The 21875-nt window shown below is 46.3% G+C and overlaps 1 protein-coding gene across 3 annotated transcripts in view; it reads right to left on the bottom strand.

The window, feature by feature from the left end:
* Positions 1 to 21875, bottom strand: part of KHDRBS2 (KH RNA binding domain containing, signal transduction associated 2) — a 588641-nt gene that overhangs the window by 116921 nt on the left and 449845 nt on the right. For all 3 annotated transcript variants that reach the window (XR_011031441.1, XR_011031439.1, XR_011031440.1), the window contains one exon: positions 15657 to 15862. The gene's annotated coding sequence lies outside the window, so the exon portion shown is untranslated. The remainder of the gene's footprint in view (positions 1 to 15656; positions 15863 to 21875) is intronic.

Genomic DNA, 21875 nt, shown 5'->3' on the forward strand with positions numbered 1-21875 from the left:
TCCTTTTATTGAACATGCCGGCATGGCATCCGTGTTATACTTGTGGTGTATCTATGCACATGGTTGATACACATATATATATATTCATAATCATGTTTATTCATTTATACATTATTATTATTCTTTACCATTTTTTTTGTTTTGTCTGATATTTTTTCCTTTGTTATTTATTTTTATTGTACGCTTTTTTATTTTCTATTTGTTACAGCTGCTCCTTTTTATATTTTGCCTGAAGAAGCGGGCTTGAGACCCACGAAACGCGTTGCATGTGTTTTACTTGGAGTACAGATTAAATGTTTTTTGCATACTGACCACAGTGGTTGTGTTGATATTAGGGAGGTAAGTCCACCCTTACCCCCTTGTTTTTTATCATTTTAAAATAGTTCTGGTTTTTATTCTGTTGGCGCCTCTGTTACTACTGTACATTGTTATCCACCTGGTGGATGGGTGTGAACACCCCTCTTCTTTTTCCTACTACAGAGAGCGACTTCTTAACCTGAGTGGGGACAGGTCTAATATCCTCATATGTGCATATAGTGGTTGCCTTACCCCGGCAACCCATGTTTGTGAGTATATCTCTTATTGCTTAATTACTGTCATTTTATATCATCAATAATACACTATTGGGGGCTCCCGTTTTCTACATTTTGCCTCCTTACAACCTCTCATTAATGCTCTGCTTGGGACTGTGCATAGGGAAGGAGGGAGAGGAGTGAGCCGCCTTTCCATCATCAGGCGCCTGTAGGCATGTGCTACAGTGCCTTATGGTAAATCCGGCCCTGCTAACGTGTGTGTAATGGTGTGGTGTGATGAAGTGAGGTAGCCATTTTTCCACTTGTAAATCGCATCACACCAAGTGGAAAAGAACCCTATTAAAATTTCTCTGAAAGAACCTCTAGATCTTAGGCAGAAAGCAGAACAGGAGTAGATCATCAAAAAAGGTTTTTCCAGTATGCGTTAAAGCACAAGTGAACTGAGAAGGATATGGAAGCTGACTTATTTATTTCCTTTAATGGAGAGTGCCTGGCTGTCCTGCTGAACCTCTTCTTCTAATACTTTTTGCCATAGACCCTGAAAAAGCATGCTGATTAGGTGTTTCTGACTCAAGTCTAACTGGACTAGCGGCATGCTTGTTTCAGGTGTGTGATTCAGACATTGCTGCAGCCAATTGTATAATAGTAAATAAATATGACAACATCCATATCTCTCTTGCTGCAGGTTTCCTTTAAGTTAATTTAAAGTGACACTGAAGCAAAAAATAAATAAATAAATTATGATATAATGAATTGTACGAGTAGTATGGATATTTAGTTTCAGACATCTCTTTATTGAGGCGATCAACAAGAAGAGAAGAAAGTAGAGATAATACATAACATAGAATATTCAGATCAGCAAGATTCAGTCAATAAGTAATAAACAGTATCAGGCTCAGACCAGTCGGTCAGGCCTAACATAGAGTCATTAATGGTTCCACAAAATATGCAAGGGTAAAACATAAGGAACGCAAGAATAAAAAAAAAGGAGAGTAGTGAGAGGTTATCATGGTAAGCTTGAAAAGTGTGTGTGGGGTGGGGGGCATTGCAGTAAATGAAATTCAGATAGGTGTACATCTAGAGGCCTGGGACACGTTGAACAGACCATGTTTGTAACGGATGGAGTGTGAGTGACTAACTTCTCTATAGTCAATCCAGGGAGACCATGTTGTGAGGAAGTTTTCCAATCTATCAGCTATTCTAGCATTTCTTTTTTCGGAAATCATGGTAGAATCAATTCTTTTAATAACCGGTCAAAGTAAAAGGTGTTTTGATCGCCCGTTAGCTGCAATATGCACTTTAGCAGCATTAGCTATGTGCTGCATAAGCCTATGCGCTGGGTGTCGAAATGCTGCTGGTTTGTATCCCAACAGGAGAGCCCATGGATCTTTAGTCATTTTATGAGAAAGAACTCGTTAGATGAGTTGGGTGATTTTGTTCCAAAAGGTGGAAGCTTTGTGGCAGGACCACCAAATATGAAGACTGGTTCCTCTGGTTGGGCACCCCCTAAAGCAACACTCTGAAACTGATGAATAAAAAATATGCCTCCTAGAAGGGGACAGATAAGTGTGGTGTAGTAGTCTCAGGGATTCTTCCAAATAGGTACTATAGGGACTGCCTTTGGCCAGGGCCGGCCTTAGGTTTCACAGCGCCCTGAGCGAAGCCAGATTTTGGCGCCTCCCCCCCCCCCATTCATCCTCTTCACACACACACCCATGCACGCACGCAAACACACACACACACACACACACACACAATTCACCTTTTCTCTAGCGTTATCTCCTAGTAAATTTTCATCTTCGCTTTAAAATAACTTTTCAGCATTTTATAATTTAAAAAGTACTTAATAGTTGTTGAAAAAGTGGCTTGATTGATGGTGGCGCTTCCGCAAGCGCACTAGAGGAGACAGCGGAACCCCTGGCTGGCAGCTGCGAGCGAAGATGCGGCGTGGGACATGTTGGCTGCAAGGGGCTGGAGGAAGCCCCCGAGTAAGTATATTAGGGGGCAGCATTTTAAACTTGATAATTCCTTAAAGTGTATGTAGGCAGATTGCACCCCCCCCCCTCTTTAGCGTGTATAGTTATACCCCCCTTTAGCATTGGGTAGATCCCCTTTTAGTGTAGATAAGCAGATTCCTCCCCCCCTCCCCCATATAGACATATCCCCCTTTTAGAATTAGTAGATCCCCTTTAGTGTAGATAAGAGCAGTCCCCCACCCCTGTATAGGCATAAACCCCTGATTGGCAGATCCCCTTAGTGTAGATAAGAGCAGATCCCCCCCCCCCCCCTCTGTATATAGGCATAACCCCCTCATTGGCAGATCCCTTAGTGTAGATAAAAGTAGATAAGAGCAGATTCCCATATCATCCCCCCCCCCCCCCTGTATATAGGCACATTCCCCCTTCACTTACTGTGCAGTCACAGTGTACCAGCCAGAAGAAGATGGCCAGTCCAGGACCAGGAGGAGTGTCTGTGTCTCTCACTCCGTCACTGAATGTGAAAAGCAGATGTGCTGGCTGCCTATGTGCAGCTCCGGTCCAGGACCAGTGTAGCCTGTGATGGGAGGGGCGGCGCTACTGTCTCACTTCAAGATAGAGGCAGTAGCAGCCGCCAGTCGCTTCCTGGTCTTCGCCCCCATCACCCCCAGCGGCACCAGGGGGCGTAGCTCGGCTACGCGTACCTGCCCTCAAGCCGCAGCCAGATCGTGGACGTTACGTGACGTCACAGACCCGGCGCCCGGCCGCAAGACAGGTAGATGCGGCCAGATGACCTGCGTGTATGGCGCCTACCTAGAAGCCGGCGCCCTGTGCGACCGCTCCGGTCGCACAGGTCAAAGGCCGGCCCTGCCTTTGGCTAAAGTTTCAAAGCAACCCATCCATGTTTCATAATGAAGAGTACGATCAGTCTCCCATTTAACCATGAACCAAGGCTTAGGATCTGAAGGGGGTTGATTTAGGTCCGAGTATTAAAGGGAAATCAAAACTTTATGAAAGGGGTCTGCATAGCACATACTTTTAAAAGAAGTTCTTTTAAGTTCTGCTGACCTTGGGGCTAGTGAGTTGAAGTAATGTGTGATCTGCATGGCTCGGAACAGCTCATTGGTCGGTACTTGGTATTCCTGGATAAGCTGGTGAAGGGTCTGTATCTAACCATTGATAGAGAAATCCTGGAGGCGGATTACATTTTTGGAGGACCACCAAGAAAATGCCCTATGGTCAATGCCAATAAGGGGGGGGGGGGGGGGAGAATTGGAAATGGTATCTTCCTAGTCTTCCCTCAAAATGAAAGGGAGTGGAACGTGATAGGGGAGATTAATCGGACTTTTAGGTTAACTTTATCAGAAGTCCAAAGGAGTCCCTTCCAGGTAAAAGGAGATAGTAGTAGGTTTTCTATCTTGACCCAAATGGGGGCTGAAGTCCCAGCATGAGTCAAAGGAAGCTGAGCTAGCTGGGAAACTACATAGCATTTAGACACATTGGGCACTATTCTAGGACAATTTCTAGCCCAAATAAAAGAAAAAAATTCACGCTGGAGTAAGGTAACGTTTGTTTAAGTACAGGTATTGGTAAAACAAGGAAGAAATAATTTAATGTAGGTAATACGTTCATTTTCATCGCTGAAATCTGTCCATACCAAGAAAGTGGATAGGTGTGCCAGAAATGTAGATCATGTATTAGGGAGGGAATAAGTTGGGCATAGTTCCATTTGTAAAGGTCAGTGTTAGAATTACAGATGTTGACCCCCAGGTATTTAAGATAATGATGTGTATTTGAAAGTTAAAGGTGGTGGCCAGTGGCGTACCTAGGGTGCGTGACACCCGGTGCTGATTACTCAGATAGCACCCCCCCAGGAGGAAAAAAAAATGAGCATGACAGCTACCACTGACTAAAATTACTATAGTAGTGATTTGTTTGTGCACTCTGAGTGAAGCGTCTATGTGCTCTGTAAAACACTGTGGAGAATAAATACATAATAATGAGCTCTTCTGAGGAAGGTCAGTGACATGACTATGTATTCTGTAAAGTGCTGCAGTAGATGTCAGTGCTATATAAATACATAATAATATAGAAGGATATTAGAGCGAGCATTTTAGGATTAGATTGTGAGCTCCTCTGAGGACAGTCAGTGGCATGACTATGTAAAAAGTGCTGCAGAAGGTATCACCGCTATATAAATAAATAATAATACGGTAGGACATTAGACTCAGGGCCGGGCCGAGGCATAGGCTGGAGAGGCTCCAGCCTCAGGGCGCAGTGTAGGAGGGGGCGCACAATTCATTCAGCTGTCATTCCTAATTGTGTATGAAGCAGAAAGAAATAACAAAAGGGGATACATAGCAGTGACTGCAAGCCAGATAACTAGATATTAAGGTGTTGGGGAGGTTGTGGGCCCTGTGGCCCTCTTAGTCTAATAGCAATCAGTGTGTGACAGCTGGGGTGGGAGGGATGGAGGGGCGCACTTTGGTGTCTCAGCCTTGGGTGCTGCTCTGATTAGACTATGACTAGGATAGGATTAGATTGTGAGCTCCTTGGAGGACAGTCAGTGACATGACTATGTACTCTGTAAAGTGCTGCAGATGATGTCAGTGCTATATAAATACATAATAATAATATGGTAGGACATTAGACTATGACTATGGTAGGATTAGATTGTGAACTCCTGTGAGAACAGTCAGTGACATGACTATGTACTCTGTACAGTGCTGCAGGAGATGTCAGTGCTATATAAATACATAATAATAATATGGTAGGACATTACACTATGACTATGGTAGGATTAGACTGTGAGCTCCTCTGAGGACAGTCAGTGATATGACTATGTACTCTGTAATGTGCTGCAGGAGATGTCAGTGCTATATAAATACATAATAATAATATGGTAGGACATTACACTATGACTATGGTAGGGTTAGATTGTGAGCTCCTCTGAGGACAGTCAGTGACATGACTATGTACTCTGTAAAGTGCTGCAGATGATGTCAGTGCTATATAAATACATAATAATAATAATAATAATAAGGCAGGACATTAGACTATGACTATTGTAGAATTAGAGTGGGAGCGCCTCTGAGGACAGTCAGTGACATGACTATGTACAGTTAGTTAGCATGAACAATTAACTGGATGCACCCATCAGCAGAGAGGTAAAAGATGAGGAGTAGAAGGTGGCAGATAGGTGACAGGAGGGGAGGGTAGTAGAGAGGGGTAAGCTGGGGAGGGTGGCATTGAGGTGACAGGAGGAGAGGTTGGCAGAGAGGGGACAGAGGATAGGGAGGGTGGTGTAGAGGTGACAGGAAGGGAGGGTGGCAGAGAGGGGTCAACGGGGAGGTTGGTAGAGAGGTGACAAGTAGTGTTGGGCGAACAGTGTTCGCCACTGTTCGGGTTCTGCAGAACATCACCCTGTTCGGGTGATGTTCGAGTTCGGCCGAACACCTGATGGTGTTCGGCCTTTTAAGTTCGGGTTCGCCCCGAACTACTAAATGGCCGCGAACAGGGCCGAACAGGGCCCCTGTTCGGCCGAACAGGGCCCTGTTCGGCCGAATACTGCCCCCCTATGGGGTCGCAGGCATAAGGGGGGAGCATGCCCCAATCGCGGGGGGGGTCGGAAATTCCCCCCACCCCCTCCGCTAGCGCTCCCCCCTCTGCCCGCTACCCCATACAAAAGTTTAATGAAGTAAAACAGTACCGGTCTGGTGGTAGTGGGTGGCTGGCAGTGGGCGGCACTGTTTAGTGAGTGACTGAGGAGGAGGAGTCCGGAGAGTGACGCGTTGAGGGAGGCCGGGCAGCGGGCGGTTCAGCAGTAGTACCGTACTACTGCTGAACCGCCCGCTGCCCGGCCTCCCTCAACGCGTCACTCTCCGGACTCCTCCTCCTCAGTCACTCACTAAACAGTGCCGCCCACTGCCAGCCACCCACTACCACCAGACCGGTACTGTTTTACTTCATTAAACTTTTGTATGGGGAAGCGGGCAGAGGGGGGAGCGCTAGCGGAGGGGGTGGGGGGAATTTCCGACCCCCCCGCGATCGGGGCATGCTCCCCCCTTATGCCTGCAACCCCATAGGGCCCCCAAAAGCGGGATGTTCGGGGAGTTCGGGGTTCGGCCCGAACATGCCGAACATCGCGGCCATGTTCGGCGAACTTTCCCGAACCCGAACATCCAGGTGTTCGCCCAACACTAGTGACAAGCAGGGGAGGGTGGTATAGAGGTAACAGAAGAGGAGGGTGGCAAATAGGTGTCGGCAGGGGAGGGTGGTATAAGGGTGACAGAAGGGGAGGATGGCAGAAAGGGGGTCCAGAGGGGAGGGGAGAATGGCAGAAAGGTGACGGGAAGTAAGGGAGAAGTGGGAGCAGGGGAGGGTGGCAGAAAGAGGTGAAAGTAGAGGAAGGAAGAGTGGATGAGAGGTTTCAGCCACCTGCTGAAGGTGAGGGGAAAGACTGGCAGAGAGGTGACTGGCTGCAGCCTGCTGAGGATGAGGAAAGGGTCAGTCAGGGTGGGGGTTTAAAAAGTCAGGATGGGGAAGCATTAAAAGTTGAAGGGATAGTCAGGGACTGCAGCTAAAAGTACCAGACAGTGACATCCAAACCTCCAGCTCCCTGAAACGTGGCTGCTATACAAGTTTTCCCCTGTGCACTTAGCCCAGGCATGGGCAAACTCGGCCCTCCAGCTGTTACGGAACTACAAGTCCCACAATGCATTGCAGGAGTCTGACAGCCACAGTCATGACTCATAAAGGCAAATGCATTGTGGGACTTGTAGTTCCGTAACAGCTGGAGGGCCGAGTTTGCCCATGCCTGGGCTAAGTGCACAGGGGAAAACTTGTATAGCAGCCACGTTTCAGGGACGGCTGAGTTTGCCCATGCCTGACTTAGCCTGTTGCTCAGGAAAAGCATCATTGCGGGGGAGGGAGGATCCGTAAGACTGCACTAAGAGCCACAGGGAGTCATAACTAGTTCAGCACTCACACTGTTAGCCATGTGTGCTGTTAACTATGTGTGCATCCTTGCTGAACTTCAGTGGCATGGAAAAGCTACTGTGGGAGTGTGGGAGAGTTTGACCAGCTGCATAAGCTTTTGGTGTCGGGACTGCCTGCTCCCCCTCTCACTCACAAGAATACCAAATTATTCCCCCTTCAATATGGGCCTCCCTCCTTGGTCTCCCCATTTGCGGAGTGCAGCTTGTGGCTTGATATGTCTATCACCTGCTCGGCTGCTCCTGATGTTCCCTCCCTGTTGAATCAGCACAGGCAGGAATGAAGAGTACACCGTCCATCCTTATCACAGCCTGAAACTGTCCAGCTGTTGGATCACTACAAGTCCCAGGCAGCAAGCTTGTCCATGCCTATGCCCTGCAGCTACAGGTTCCTGGTGTTTAGATGTCAGAGGGATGTTTGGGAGGAGTGAGGATGACCTTTCATGGAGGGGAGCTAAATTGCAGCTCAGGGGTAGCAGCTAAACATTAACCTTCTGAGCGTTACGTTTAGGAGGTTTTGCAGCTTTTGAGTCCCCAGGGTTACTGTAAAGATTGCATGGCTGCAAAACCTATATCTAGCACTAGGCTAGCTAGTATAAGTAGCCAGCATTATTATTATTATTTAGTATTTATATAGCGCCGACATCTTCCGCAGCGCTGTACAGAGTATATTGTCTTGTCACTTACTGTCCCTCAGAGGAACTCACAATCTAGTCCCTACCATAGTCCTATGTCTATGTATGTGCCGTGTATGTAGCACAGTCTAGGGCCAATTTAGGGGAAAGCCAATTAACTTATCTGTATGTTTTTGGGATGTGGGAGGAAACCCACGCAGACACGGGGAGAACATACAAACTCCTTTCAGATGTTGACCTGGCTGGGATTCGAACCAGGTACCCAGCGCTGCAAGGCGAGAGCGCTAACCACTACACCACCGTGCTGCCCAGCAACCCCCGATCACCTGATCCAGCCACTTATACATTACCCAGCCTCGCTCCAGCAATCGGCGCAGCCTCCCCGGACAGCTCCAGTCTTCACTATGGGGGAGGATCGTACATGATGTCATGCGCAGACCCGATCCTAGTGAAGACCGGAGCTGTGCGGGGAGGCTGCGCTGATCGCTGAAGTGAGGCTGGGTAATGTATAAGTGGCTGGATCAGGTGATCAGGGGGTGCTGGCTACTTATACTAGCTAGCCTAGTGCTAGCTAAAGGTTTTGCAGTCATGCAAACTTTACATTAACCCTGGGGGACTCCTGAGGCCAGTGAGCGGTATGCCTGACAGTGTCGGGCATACCGCTCAGGAAGAGGTTAAATAAGGTAGCTAGTCTGTCTTCACCTGCAGTGCTAAACTTACGCTTGCAAATATTCACCATTAGCATCCTGCACTACATACCCTTGTCAGTAAAGGTGGCCACACATCAAGTGACTTGGCGGCCGATTAACCATCCAATTCGATTATTATAATCGAATTAGATAAAAATCGGTGCTGCCAAGTGCATGCCTGACCCACAATGTAAACAATTTTGGAATGAAAATTGATCCCATTGTCAATTGCGCATGCTGCAAGATGTTGGGCCGATTTGCTCGATCAGCTGCACGGCAGGAACGGTGCGCAATTTTGTTACAGTTCACGAATGCGGTGAAACCCCAGCACTGTCCCTAATGTAAATGTCTCCCCGGTGCCTCATGCAAGGTATACATTACCTGTCCATGGCCTGCGCTTGTCCCTCTGCTGCTCCAGGCGCACTCCCGTCATACACGCACGCCCTTACTAGGAAACCACGTTGCGCACTTGTATGACGGGAGCAATCCCGCAAGCCAGCGGGGGACAAGTGGAGGCTGCAGACAGGTAATGCATACCTTACACCAGGGTGGGACATTTACATTAGTAGGCAGCGTCGGAGAAGCGAGGCGGACGGATGCGGTGTCACAAGGCCAATTCCAGATCGATTTCAGCATGAAATTGATCGGGAATCTGCCTGCAGTGTATGGGCAACTGACAGATCTCTCTCTAATCAGATTCGATTAGAGAGAGATTTGTCTCTTGGTCAAATATGCACATACATAGCAATCTAATCTACAGGTTGTTCCTTCCCATGCAAGCCTCCCTTGTGGAAACTTTGATGAGATATAAAGGCTGTTGCCACTGACACTCCCAGTAAAGGCAAAGCCCCTCCAACTCCCTATCAGTGAGTAATGTGAGCTCCTCTCCCCTCCTCCCTCTCATTACCTCTGCTCTGCTCCTGAAAGTTTATGAGCCGCTGACCTGTGACTGTCTGCAGGATACCGAGGAGCTGAATCCTGGGCGCCTGTGTAGGAGATAGAGAGGAGACCGCTGGCCTCGCTGTTTTTATTTTCATTTACGATCAGTGCAGGACAGGCTCATCTGCAGCCAGAGCGGCTCCCTCTCACATATACACAAGCTTGGAAGAAGGGAGCCGCTGCACACCAGCCTGCCCTGCACTGTATGCACACACACATCATCCCCCTGGCCTGCACTCGCTGACTTCCTGGTAACCGTAGGCGGGGTCTGCACAGCGTCCCTCTCACTTTCAAGAGGAAGGGGAATACCGATGCCTTCCGCTTGTACGCACGTGCACTGTCTATAATATCTGGCCCAGGTGTCACCCCCTTCCCACGATGACACCCGGAGCGCTCCGCCCCCTGCGCCCGCCCCTAGAGACGCCACTGGTGGTGGCTAAGGACTGAGTGTCAGTGTCCGATATATTGCAAGTGATGGATTCGGTTTTGCTAACATTGATGTGGAGTCCTGATACCACCCCAAAACCTTTCAGAACATTTAAAATAACCGGAATACTAGATCAGGGTTGTTGAAGGGTCATCAGAATGTCATCCGCATACATACTTAACTTAAAGGGACTCCGAGCAGTGCGGAAACTATGGAAAGATGCATATCATTTTATAGCTCTCTTTCTCCTTTTTCCAATTATATATAAACCGCCACCCTACGCCTTTTAGTTTTCGCTATTTTCGCGATTGAAATTGCCGCGGCGCGATTTCGATCGCGAAAATAGAGAAAACTAAAAGGCGTAGAGCGACGATTTAGGTGTCGCCAGAAAGAGGAGAAAGAGAGCTTTAAAATGATATCCAACTTTCTATAGTTACATTGTATTACACAGGGCGACTTTTTCTGCTGAATGGAGCTGCTGACTTTGAGGGCCTGGTGCTTTGCCTCTCTTACGTGACAGTTTAGGGATATCGATGTGCAGGTCCGGATTTGTACTTTTTACCACCCTAGGCCCACCGTCACCAGCCGCCCCCTGACCAACAGCATCTCAACCAACCCCCCCCCCTCCTCTTGCACACACATTTTCCCCAACACTATAGGTAACCTCACCTAACCCTCCTGCTTTATAGGTATCCAAATTACCACACATACCCCACTCCTCCACTGCAGTATAGGTAGCCACGTGACCCCCCTCCAGTACAGGTAGCCAGATGACCCACACCCCCCTATAGTATAGGTACCCCCCCCCCCCCCCGTGTAGTATACATAGCCAGTCCCCCTGTGCAGAGTATAGGTAGTAGCTTGCCCCCCTTTGTAGTATAGGTAATAGCCAGCCCCTTCCCCTGTCTAGATTATAGGTAGTAGCCAACCTCTCTATGTAGTATACTGTAGGTAATAGGCAATCCCCCCCTCCCCAGTGTAGTATAGGTAATAGCCAACCCTTGTGTAGTATACTGTAGGTAATAGCCAGCTAGCCCCCCTCCCCAGTATAGGTAGTAACCAGCCCCCTGTGTTAGGTAGTATATAGAAAGTACCTAAAATTAAAAATATAGACAAGCGGGTCTCCTCATAGTGAGTATTGCCTCATAACAGTACACACACGTGTTTATTCACACACTGCGTGAGGGATATACCTATCACCAGAGGACAGGGGATCACACCCCCCCCCCTCTCAATCCCCGCTCACCAGATGGCTTCTTGCTAGTTAGCACATAAAACATCAAACATTTGATCCGGCTGCATACAGTCCGAGGTTATTTCTTGTTATATGGGACTTTGGATCGCTCAATGTTTAGAGTTAGGACAACGGATTACAGGGAAAGCCTATCCACCGGAGTTATGACGTCCGTCCTCAGCGCCTCTGCTCGGACATTGGTCCGCGCCCTGGAGCAGGCATGAATGAGTTCTGTGGGGACTGAGCGCAACATCACGGTGACATAGTATATAGAAAGTAGCCAGCTCCCCAGCACCCCATGTAGACTAGCTATTAGCCACTCCCTTGTGTAGTATAGTTAGAAGCCGGCAAACCTAATGGCCCCACCCCACCCCCAGTGTAGCTAACAGCCTCCCTAGTTGTCAGACCCCCACAGCTTATCGCTGAGCTTTGCAATCAATCACTGCTTCTGGCTGGAACTGAGTTGCTACAACACCAAAGATTTCTCTTCCCCTGAGCCGTCACTGCATTTCTCTTCACCTGGCATCTCTCACACGTGATGCGATTGGCAAATCACGTGTGAGACATGCCGGGTAGAGAGACACGCAGCAGCAGTTCAGGGAGGACGCTTCGGTGTTGTAGAGACTCGGTTCCAGCCAGAAACGGTGATTGATTGCAAAGCTCAGCGGTAGAAGTTACCGCCTATACTCCTTCCTCCCTCCGCTCGCAACTCTGCAGGAGGTCTGTAGCTGCCCACCACGATGTGACAGCGGGAAAAATGCAGGGCGGCTGCGGACTGAGTCTATGTGCTGGCTAATAACTGCCCTGTCTCTGCTGCCGCCCTAGGCCGTGGCCTAGTTGGCCTTGTTGATTTGGCGAAAGGAATTTGGTAGTCTCAACTCATTTATAACTCTGGGGGCCATCATACAGTTTAGAGTAAAAGTTTGCGAAAGTAGAGTGGATTTTAGATGAATCACTAGTAATTTGGCCATAGTCTAGCCTAAATCTGTGGATTACGTTAATGTTTTCCTGCTGCCTCAGTTTCCTCGCCAGCCACATGTCTGGCTTGTTAATATATTTGTAGTACCTGGCTTTTGTCCAGGTTAAAGCTCGTTCCACATGTCTGGAGAGGACTGAGTCAAGTTGGAGACTAATATCAGAGATTTGTTTAGCAAAGTATCTGGAAGGTTCCTTTTGGTTTAGAAGGATAAGTCGTTTGAGCCAAAATTCAAGATCATTTTGGGTTTCAGCATCTTTCTTATTTTTGTGGGAGGTGGCTTTAATCAGGTGTCCTCTAATGATGGCTTCATGGGCAAGCCAACAAGTGAGGGGGGAGACCTCATTTCCGCCATTCATGAAGAAATATTGATCAAATTCAGATGGAAGGGAGGATGCTATATCCGGATCAAGTAAGAGAGTCTCATCCAGGCTCCAATGTTTAATACGAGATGGAGCAGCCCTTAAGTCAAGGCTTAGTAGCAGAGTGTCGTGGTCAGACCATACAGCAGGAATGTGGCAGAGGAAGAGAAGTGTTGGTGCTAAGTTTGTGGAGGCAAGGATAGGATCGAATTTGGAGTATGAGTTATAAATAGGAGAATGATATGTGTAGCCTCTTTTTGTCCCTTAGAGCTCCCTCCAGCTATACACTAATAAGCCCTTCTTTTAGGGTAGCATTTCATTTGGTTCTTAGATGTTTAGCAACTTTGTCTGGGGATAAGCTAGATTTGTCCAATTTATCATTCAAGGTAATGTTAAAGTCTCCACACCATATTAGGTAAGTATTAAGAGTAAGCTGTAGTTTGCTCATGATCAATAGGAACGTTTGGAAGACTTTATCTGAGGGGAAGTAACTGTTAATACAGATATCCTTACCATGAAGCTTGCCAATGAGGATTAGGAAGCGACCTGAGGGGTCAACAGTAGAACTAGAGACCTCTAGGGGGAGATCATTGTGGAGCAGAGTTACAACACCCCTTTGCTTTTTACTACAGAAGCCATGTAGTAGTGGGAGAAATGACGGTTAAAGAAAGAGGGAGAGGAGCTCTGTTTAAAATGTGTTTCCTGAAGACAAATAATATCCAGAGAAAGCTTTGTGTAATCTAGGAACGCCTTCTTCCTATATCCACCAGCATTAAAAGCCTCACATTATGTGATATGACCTTTAGGACCATGATAGTGTAAGAAACAAAATAACGTCAGATGTACCCAAATAGTACAGTGCATGGTAAAACATTTGTGGAGAACAACCATCAGTGAAACACAGGTAACCAGCTGCTATAAGGATAGCAAATGGGCCAATTCTGGAATGCCCAAACCTCAAACAAGGGTAACGGGAAGTGAGTGATGTCATGATGACTTCATAAAGCTCCCTAGTCAGGAACAAAAACATAGATAACCTGGCAACCGGCTAGATATACAGTGAATTACATTTTGCTGATACCCCTCTACAGGGGTGGAGGAAGCAACTTAAGGATTTAAGTCTTCAATAGATGAAATTCTTAGCAGATAGATAACGTAACTTAACAGGTCATGGGACTGCAAAACTTTAAAAACATCAGGCTCAGACCCAACAGCCCCCCCACTCCTCCCCCCCCAGGCCTCTGCCCATATAAAGTCAAGGGCCCCATGGGCCTCACGAGCAAGGTTCCTAGGTAGGAGTAACCCGAGGGGGTTCCAGGGCCCATAAAGAGGTCAAAGGAATCCCCCTGCCTCAGTCCAGCCTCCCCTTTTTTCCCTGCAAGTCCGCCAGAATCCCGGGTGAGTTTCCTTGGCCTCGGGGGTCCCTCCTGATGTATTCAATAGTAATTAGTTAGCATCCCTCTAGGGAACACAGAGGAGTAATAATAAAAAAGAAAAATATAAAACTTTTAGATCTATATGACTCTAATCAATTGTAAAGTAGTCCCAAAAGGTCTTAGCTTCAGAGATGGTAATAGAACAACCTCTCCTCCCCCTTCCCCGGCTCCACTCAAATAAAATTCAGGGCCCCAGCGGGCACCCCGGGCAAGGTTCCTAGGACTGTGTGACCCAGGAGCAATTCCAGAACCCAAAACGGGAGCGAGGAATCCCCTCGACACATACCAGCTTCCCCTTCTTAGCCCGCAGCACCGGTCGAGTCCCGGATGAGCTTTCTAAGCCTCAGAAAGGGGGAGGAGGGATCCCAGCATGGAAAAAGTAAGCATGCAGTGGTTATATAAAGCGTATATTCTGGGTTGAGAGCATGCAAAAAGTTCGGAAGGTTATGGATCCAGGAAAAAAAAGTGTAGCGGGTGATATCTCCAAAGTAATCGAGGAGTCCGTTTGTAGAATGAAACTGTGCATGGAGGGAGTTATCAAAGAACAGCAGAGGGGAGGGACGATGAAAAAGTTTTCATGTAGTCTCAGACGTAGAATGAAAACAAAGAAGGACTCCATGGGCCCAGATAGGACATCAGTTATCTGATTGAAGAGAATGGGGGCCTATTGTGGAGCAGGGAGATCTGTTAGTAGCTGTAGACCAGACCCTCTCTGGCCAAGGGAGATGTTGCAGCAGGGGCTGTTGATCTCCAGCATCACATTCAATGGAGGCAGATCGCAGCACCTCAAGGCCTTCTTCAAGGGAACGGACGGAATGGGAGCGTCCATTAATTGAAAAGTTCAGAGAGAAGGGGAAACCCCAGAGGTATCTGTTTTTTTTTCTCTGATCAAGGCTAGGGAAATAGGCCTGAGAGCTCTGCGCTTCTGAAGGGTCACATGTGCAAGATCTGAGTATATGTGGTCTGAGACAGGCACACCTGGAAGGTTTGTTGGCTCTCTGGCGGCTGAAAGGATCATATCTTTAGCCTCAAAGTAGTGTAACTTCAAAATAATATCACGAGGCATGTCAGGAGCTCTAGGTTTGCCCAAAGTGCGATGAATCCTATCCAGGCGAAACATACTAGTGTTAGTTTGTGGAAGAAGGGCTGAGAAACTGCTACCTTCCAAAGTGAGGTGAAAGATTCTGGTAGGCCGCTTATCTGCAAATTAGAGTGGCAGGCCCTATTTTCAAAGTCTTCTAAATGCTGCTCAGCAGCCCTCAATCTAGTCTCTAACATTGTGCGGTATTGCTGATCTTCCTCCATAACATCCGCCATATTGTCCATATTGTCCCCCCCTCTGGCCAATCTCATGAATCTGGGATTTAATATCTGTGAGAGCAGTTGTAAGCTCTGTTTTCAAGAGCTTTTTAATGTACCCCAGTAACTCTTTCTTATCCCACTGTGGGGAAGTACCTGCGGGTGGTGGTGAGGCAGAGGCAGCTTCAGCTCCGGCAGCTTTCTGAGCTTGCGCGCCCTTCTCCTGCTGCTGGGCCGCGTTAGATATAGTGGTCGTCCTTCCTCGTGGCGTGGCAAAAAGATCCACCAGAGTTCTCTGGGTGGCGGAATCTGTTTTTTTTTCGGGTCCTGCCGGATCTGCCAGTGTGTCACTCCTCCGACACCTTAGGAATAGTAACATTTTGAGCAAATGCCTAAAACATAATACATGTCAGCTTATGTATTTTAATAGTTTTACAGTCCTTTATCACTTATGTTTTGAGTGCCTCCTAACTTTTGGTTCCTATACTGTATATGCTTAAGCAATAGTGTCGAGCTACCCATAGCTCCGCCATTCATAATCAAAATTGTGAGTAGAACTTGCTGGCTGCGGCAGAGGTGGGTTAATTTACCCATGTTGCCACCTATAGCCGATGTGCTCCATGTTGCATTTTATCGCAGTCCGCATTACTCCCATGCTTACTCTTAATTTTGATTACAAACAGCAGAGCACAACACTATAAACCAGTACTCTAGGGATAACTTAAGTCTTACAGTACAGTTATCCTTTAAGCTTTTCAAAGTGGTTAGAAGCCAAATAGGAATTAAAATAAATATTAAAATATACTTAATATACATGAGTTACAAACACACTGAAAGGCATTTTTTTTTCAGTGACTTTTAAGTCTTTTTTTTTTACCAGGCAACACAACATTTAAAAATGTCTCACAACTGTCGTGATTTTAAAGGGGTTCTTTCGCGAATGAGGAAAAAATAAAAAGTGGTTTATGCATAAGCTATTAAACATCCTTCTAAAATAGTGTAAAAAGATTTTTTTTAAAAATGAATGGTTTCATCAATACAACATGTAATGTAACAAAGTGACAGATGATGGACTGGGAGGCTAATCAATTTGTTAGGGGTGTTTTTTTTTCTTTACTTTCTTTCACAACCATAACTCCTGCCTAAGTAGTTTTCAGTGGTATAACCCACTTCTAGCAGGAATCCCATTTATAGCCTTAATGGCTGAGCTCAGCTGAGCTGCTCAATATGTGTTTACATTGTTGCTAGGCAAAGAGAGGCTGGTGCAGAGACTCCAATGTGAAAAGAGTCATAAGCTCTTGGGAGAATCAGTCCCATCTACACCATATGATTCTTTGTCAGATTCGATTCAATTTGATTTGATTCATTGATTTGATTCAATCTGACATGTCTGATTCATTCATTCGATTCAAATTGAATTGAATCATGAATCTGACATGTCAGATTGAATCAAATCAAATCAATGAATCGAATCAAATTGAATCGAATCTGACAAAGAATCATATGGTGTAGATGGGACTGATTCTCCCAACAGCTTATGACTCTTTTCACTTTCGAGTCTCTGCATGGCCTCTGGTTGCCTAGCAACAATGTAAACACATATTCAGATGCTCAACAGAGCTAAGCTGTTAGGGCTATAACTGTGATTCCTGCTAGAAGTGGGTTATACCACTGAAAACTACTTAGGCAGGAGTTATGGTTGTGAAAGAGAGTAAAGGAAAAAAACACCCCTAACAAATGGATTAGCCACCCAGCCGTCATCCGTCACTATTTACATTATATGTTGTATTGATGAAACCATTCATTTAAAAAAAAAAAAAATTTACACTATTTTAGAAGGATGTTTAATAGTTTATGCATAAACCACTTTTTATTTTTTTCCTCATTCGCGAAAGAACCCCTTTAAAAAAACTGTAAGGAAACCTGACACTTAATTCAGTGACACACTAAATATGAGAGAAAGAGGTCAAGGACAACATCCAGGCAAGTGGCATTGCCTCTATATTTATATCACCACATGTTTACCTTAAAATTATAAAATGTAAAATACATGCATACAAAATTTAGTAAACTGAAACTACTATAAACTACTTTTTTTTCTATTTTGCTGTCACTTGCAGGTAGTGAAATTATGATAGATCTGACTAGTCCGTCATCTTATGAGGGATTTTCAGGTATTTCTTACCCACTTGAGGGTCGCAGTGTTAAACCCCCCTAAAGATCACGCCATTTTTCAAGAAATATGTCAGCCCACAAGTGATCCCCCCCTTTTCTACCCACCAACAGAGCTTTCTGTTGGTGGGGTCTGATTGCCCCCTCAAGGTTTATTTATTTTTATTTGTAAATACTTATTTCTATTTTTTACTAATACATTTCCAATTTTTTTTCTGCTAGTCCCTCCCTCCCCCCGCCAGCCAATCACTGTGATCGGCTTTCATAGGCCGCTGGGAGACTGAAGGCAGGGCAGAGCTCTGCCTACCAAGCAGAGATGTGCGTGCATCAGCACGTGTGATCTCCTGCAAAACAGGCCTGCAGGACCTTACACCGATTAGTGTTAGGCGGTCCTGGGGCTGCCGCGGCGGCCATGCCCATCGGCGTGACGCGGTCGGCAAGTAGTTAATTTACAAAAGCACTTACTGAACGGAAGTGGCTCAGTCCAACTGCCAAAATAATGTGCACATGAGTAGGGAGGTTTGCCAACATCTTTGTATAAATCCTTTTTGTAACGAATAAAAGTAATATTGAGAATCCCACATCATGTGCTGGACTAGTCTAAAATCTGTCACATCTATCAGCATTTTAGTACCTACTGTAAAAGATAGCAAGATAGGAAAAAAGTAAATGATAGTGCATTTTACTCAGGAGAAGTGTACATTTTATATGCATGCATTTTACAAATTTGACGATAGTGGTCCTTTCTATTATGATTATAATTCCCTTAAAATACTTTATATTAACCTCCCTGGTAGTATGATTATTTCCAGATTTTAGGGTCTTTTCAGTACTTTTATGTCCCTAAAATCAGGAAAAAAATCATGCCGCCAGAATTTCTGCAGCAGCCCCTGGCCTGCACTTACTCACCTCCTTGGGCTCCAGCGTTACAATTTTCCCGCTGCCCTCCGGGTGGTGCTGTAACTCTGTAGTGAGATAACTGATAGCGATCTGACCAGAGTGATTCAGAGCCTCACAGGACTGGAAGGAGAATGGCTACCGACATCTGGATCCCCCGGGAGGTGAGTAAAAACGCCCGCTGCCTGCTATGCTTTGCATAGAGCTCCCGGCGGCTAGCCTGAGCGTAGCTCAGGCTTACCGCCAGGGAGGTTAAGGTACATATAACCAGTACTAGGCAGTGTTGTCAACCGCCCGTAAATTTACGGGCATACCGTAAATTTTGTTAGAAATTTAGCCGCCTGTGAATTCCGTAAGAAATTCAGCAGCGTCCGTAAGGGCGGCCCTGTGAGCAGGAGGGGAGCAGCGCAGAGAAGAGGGAGAGTTGTGGGCACAGTGGGGAAGGGGGGACATCTCCCCCCTCCTTCCCTCACCTTAGGGCTCTCCCTCCCTCATTCTTCCCTCCAGAACGAAGTCTTGTGTGGCAGCTGGCAGCGGGCGGAACTTACCTCCGTCTCGCTCCAAGCGCCGGAAGTTCTGGGGCTGCTGCTCTGGATCAGACCAGACTAGCGGCAAATCCATTCAACCATCCCGCACCTGCAACAAGATGGAGGTAAGTTCCGCCCACTGCCAGCCGCTGCACAACACTTAGTTCTGGAGGGGAGAGCAAGTGAGGGGGAACCCCAAGGTAAGGGAAGGAGGGGGGAGATGGCTCTCCTTCACTGCGCTGCTCCCCTCCTGCTGGGGGCACACCTGGCTACCTATTCTGGGGACATATACCCCTGCCTACATATACTGGGCACATATACTCCTGCCTACATATACTGGGGACATATACCCCCGACTACATATACTGGGCACATATACACCTGCCTACATATACAGGGGACATATACCCCTGCCTACATATACTGGGCACATATACCCCTGCCTACATATACTAGGGACATATACCCCCGACTACATATACTGGGCACATATACACCTGCCTACAAATACTGGGGACATATACCTCTGCCTACATATACTGGGGACATATACCCCTGCCTACATACACTGGGGACATATATCTCTGGCTATTTATACTGGGCAAATATACCCCCGCCTACATATACTGGGGACATATACCTCTCACTACATATACTGGGGACATATACCTCTGGCTATATATACTGGGCACATATACTCCTGCCTACATATACTGGGGACATTTTACCTCTGGCTACATATACTGGGGACATATACCTCTGGCTACATATACTGGGCACATATACCCCTGATTACATATACTGAGCACATATACCCCTGGCTACCTGTTCTGGGGACATCTCTACCCCTGGCTACCTGTTCTGGGGACATCTCTACTCCTGGCTACCTGTTCTGGGGACATCTATACCACTGGCCACCTATTCTGGGGACACCTATAGACCTGGGGCTACCTATGTTTGGGGAACTACTGCTGTCAGATTAAGTGTATTTTGGGGAACTGCTGCCAGATTATGTGTATGTTGGGGGAATCACTGCTGCCAGATCACATCTATTTTTAGGGAACCACTGCCATATTATCTGTATTTTGGAAGCACCTCTGCCAGATTACGTGGATTTTTGGTAAAATGCTGTAAGATTACATGTATTTTGGGGGAAGGGGGGGGGGGGAAACACTATGGCAGAGCTCAAACTTCCCCGGCAGACCTTTTACAGCACTACTAAAATTATGTATATTTGCCCCACCCGTGACCACACCCACATTCTGTTGCGTGACCAAGTCCCATTTTTCAGGGGATTTTGTCAGTAAAAACAATATTTTGTCAGTAAAATTTATGGTATTTGTCAGTAAAAAATAACGTGAAAGGTTGTCAACACTGGTACTAGGAGCACTGTGTTTCTTTACACAGCTCTCTCTCTCTGTGCTTTGAAATCATCCTGGAATGCCCAGATAGCTCATGGTGACCCAGAATGGCTAGAAAGATTGGAACTCCTTACCTCAACAGATCAGGACAGCTCCATCCCTGGACGTGTTTAAATCCAGACTGAAAACCCACCTGTACAGTTTGGCATTTGAAGAAATATAACTTTTGTTGTGTGAATACTTCATACTACTACCAATTACTGAATCTGAGAGAGCCTAAGCACTTTGAGTCCTATGGGAAAAAAGTGCTATAGAAATGTTATTGTATTGTATTGTATATATTGTATATACGATTTTGTATGCATGTTAGATTAGTATGGTGCTGGGAAATTTATAAGCTAAAGGTCACTACACCAGTGGTCCTGGATGTGTGTTTAGCTTTTTGGGGCAAAAAGAGACAGTTTCTGGGCAAACCATTCTGGACATCTCTACTCACAAAGGCAACAATAACAACAAATAACATTTGTAAAGCGCTTTTCTCCCATGGGACTCAAAGCGCATAAGCATGGCTCCGACCATAGTGGTACAGAGGAAGAATTTTATAAGTCTGGAAATGCCAGGCTAAACAGGTGGCAGTTCAGTCTGGATTTCAATAGCTCCAGGGATGGTGCTGTCTTTACTGGGTGTGGCAGGGAGTTCCAAAGAGTAGGGGCAGCATGACAGAAGGCTCTATCTCCAGATTTTTTGAGGTGCACTCTGGGAGTGACCAAGTTTATAGAACTTGCTGATCTGAGGTTGTGAGAGGTGTGGTGCAGCTTCAGCAGGTGCTTCATGTATCCAGGCATTCTTCTTTATCAGTGTCTCTCCCCCTTACTAGCATGCAGGATGGCAACTAGAGCTGAGGTAGTCACAGGAGATGCTGCTGATAGCCAGAAGTGCTTTAAAATGTGAGCAGGCAGTCAGGAGTAGGTGCTTACAGATTTCCATGAATGCTAGTTATGTTACTTTTGACTACCTTATATAGCTCCTTCGATCAATTTAGTCTCCCTCCTCTTCAGATACAATGGCCAAGGAGATCTGTGAGTTTGTCAGGAATATAAATTTCCCATTGCTGAAAACCTTTGTTCTATTTTCACAACAGTAAAAATTCCTTATAACAGGATGATTATTAAGATGTTAAATGAGGAGTTGATAGGAGTCCTTAATCTCCCAAAATCTAAAATGGGAGGCCAATACTGCTACCTTCATCAACATCATTGAGAAAGACCAGCAGAGGACATTCTATCTGAGGCAGCCATAAAAGGTAGTCAACCTCAGACAGTAACAGTACAGTTTCATGTTGCTGTCAATGAATCAGTCCTCACTTCTCATATCTTTAGTGACTGTAAGGTTTGCTCATGTACAGTGCGGGAGAAGGT

This window comes from Hyperolius riggenbachi, chromosome 4, assembly GCF_040937935.1.
Source record: "Hyperolius riggenbachi isolate aHypRig1 chromosome 4, aHypRig1.pri, whole genome shotgun sequence".
In the NCBI taxonomy this organism is placed as follows: Eukaryota; Metazoa; Chordata; class Amphibia; order Anura; family Hyperoliidae; genus Hyperolius; species Hyperolius riggenbachi.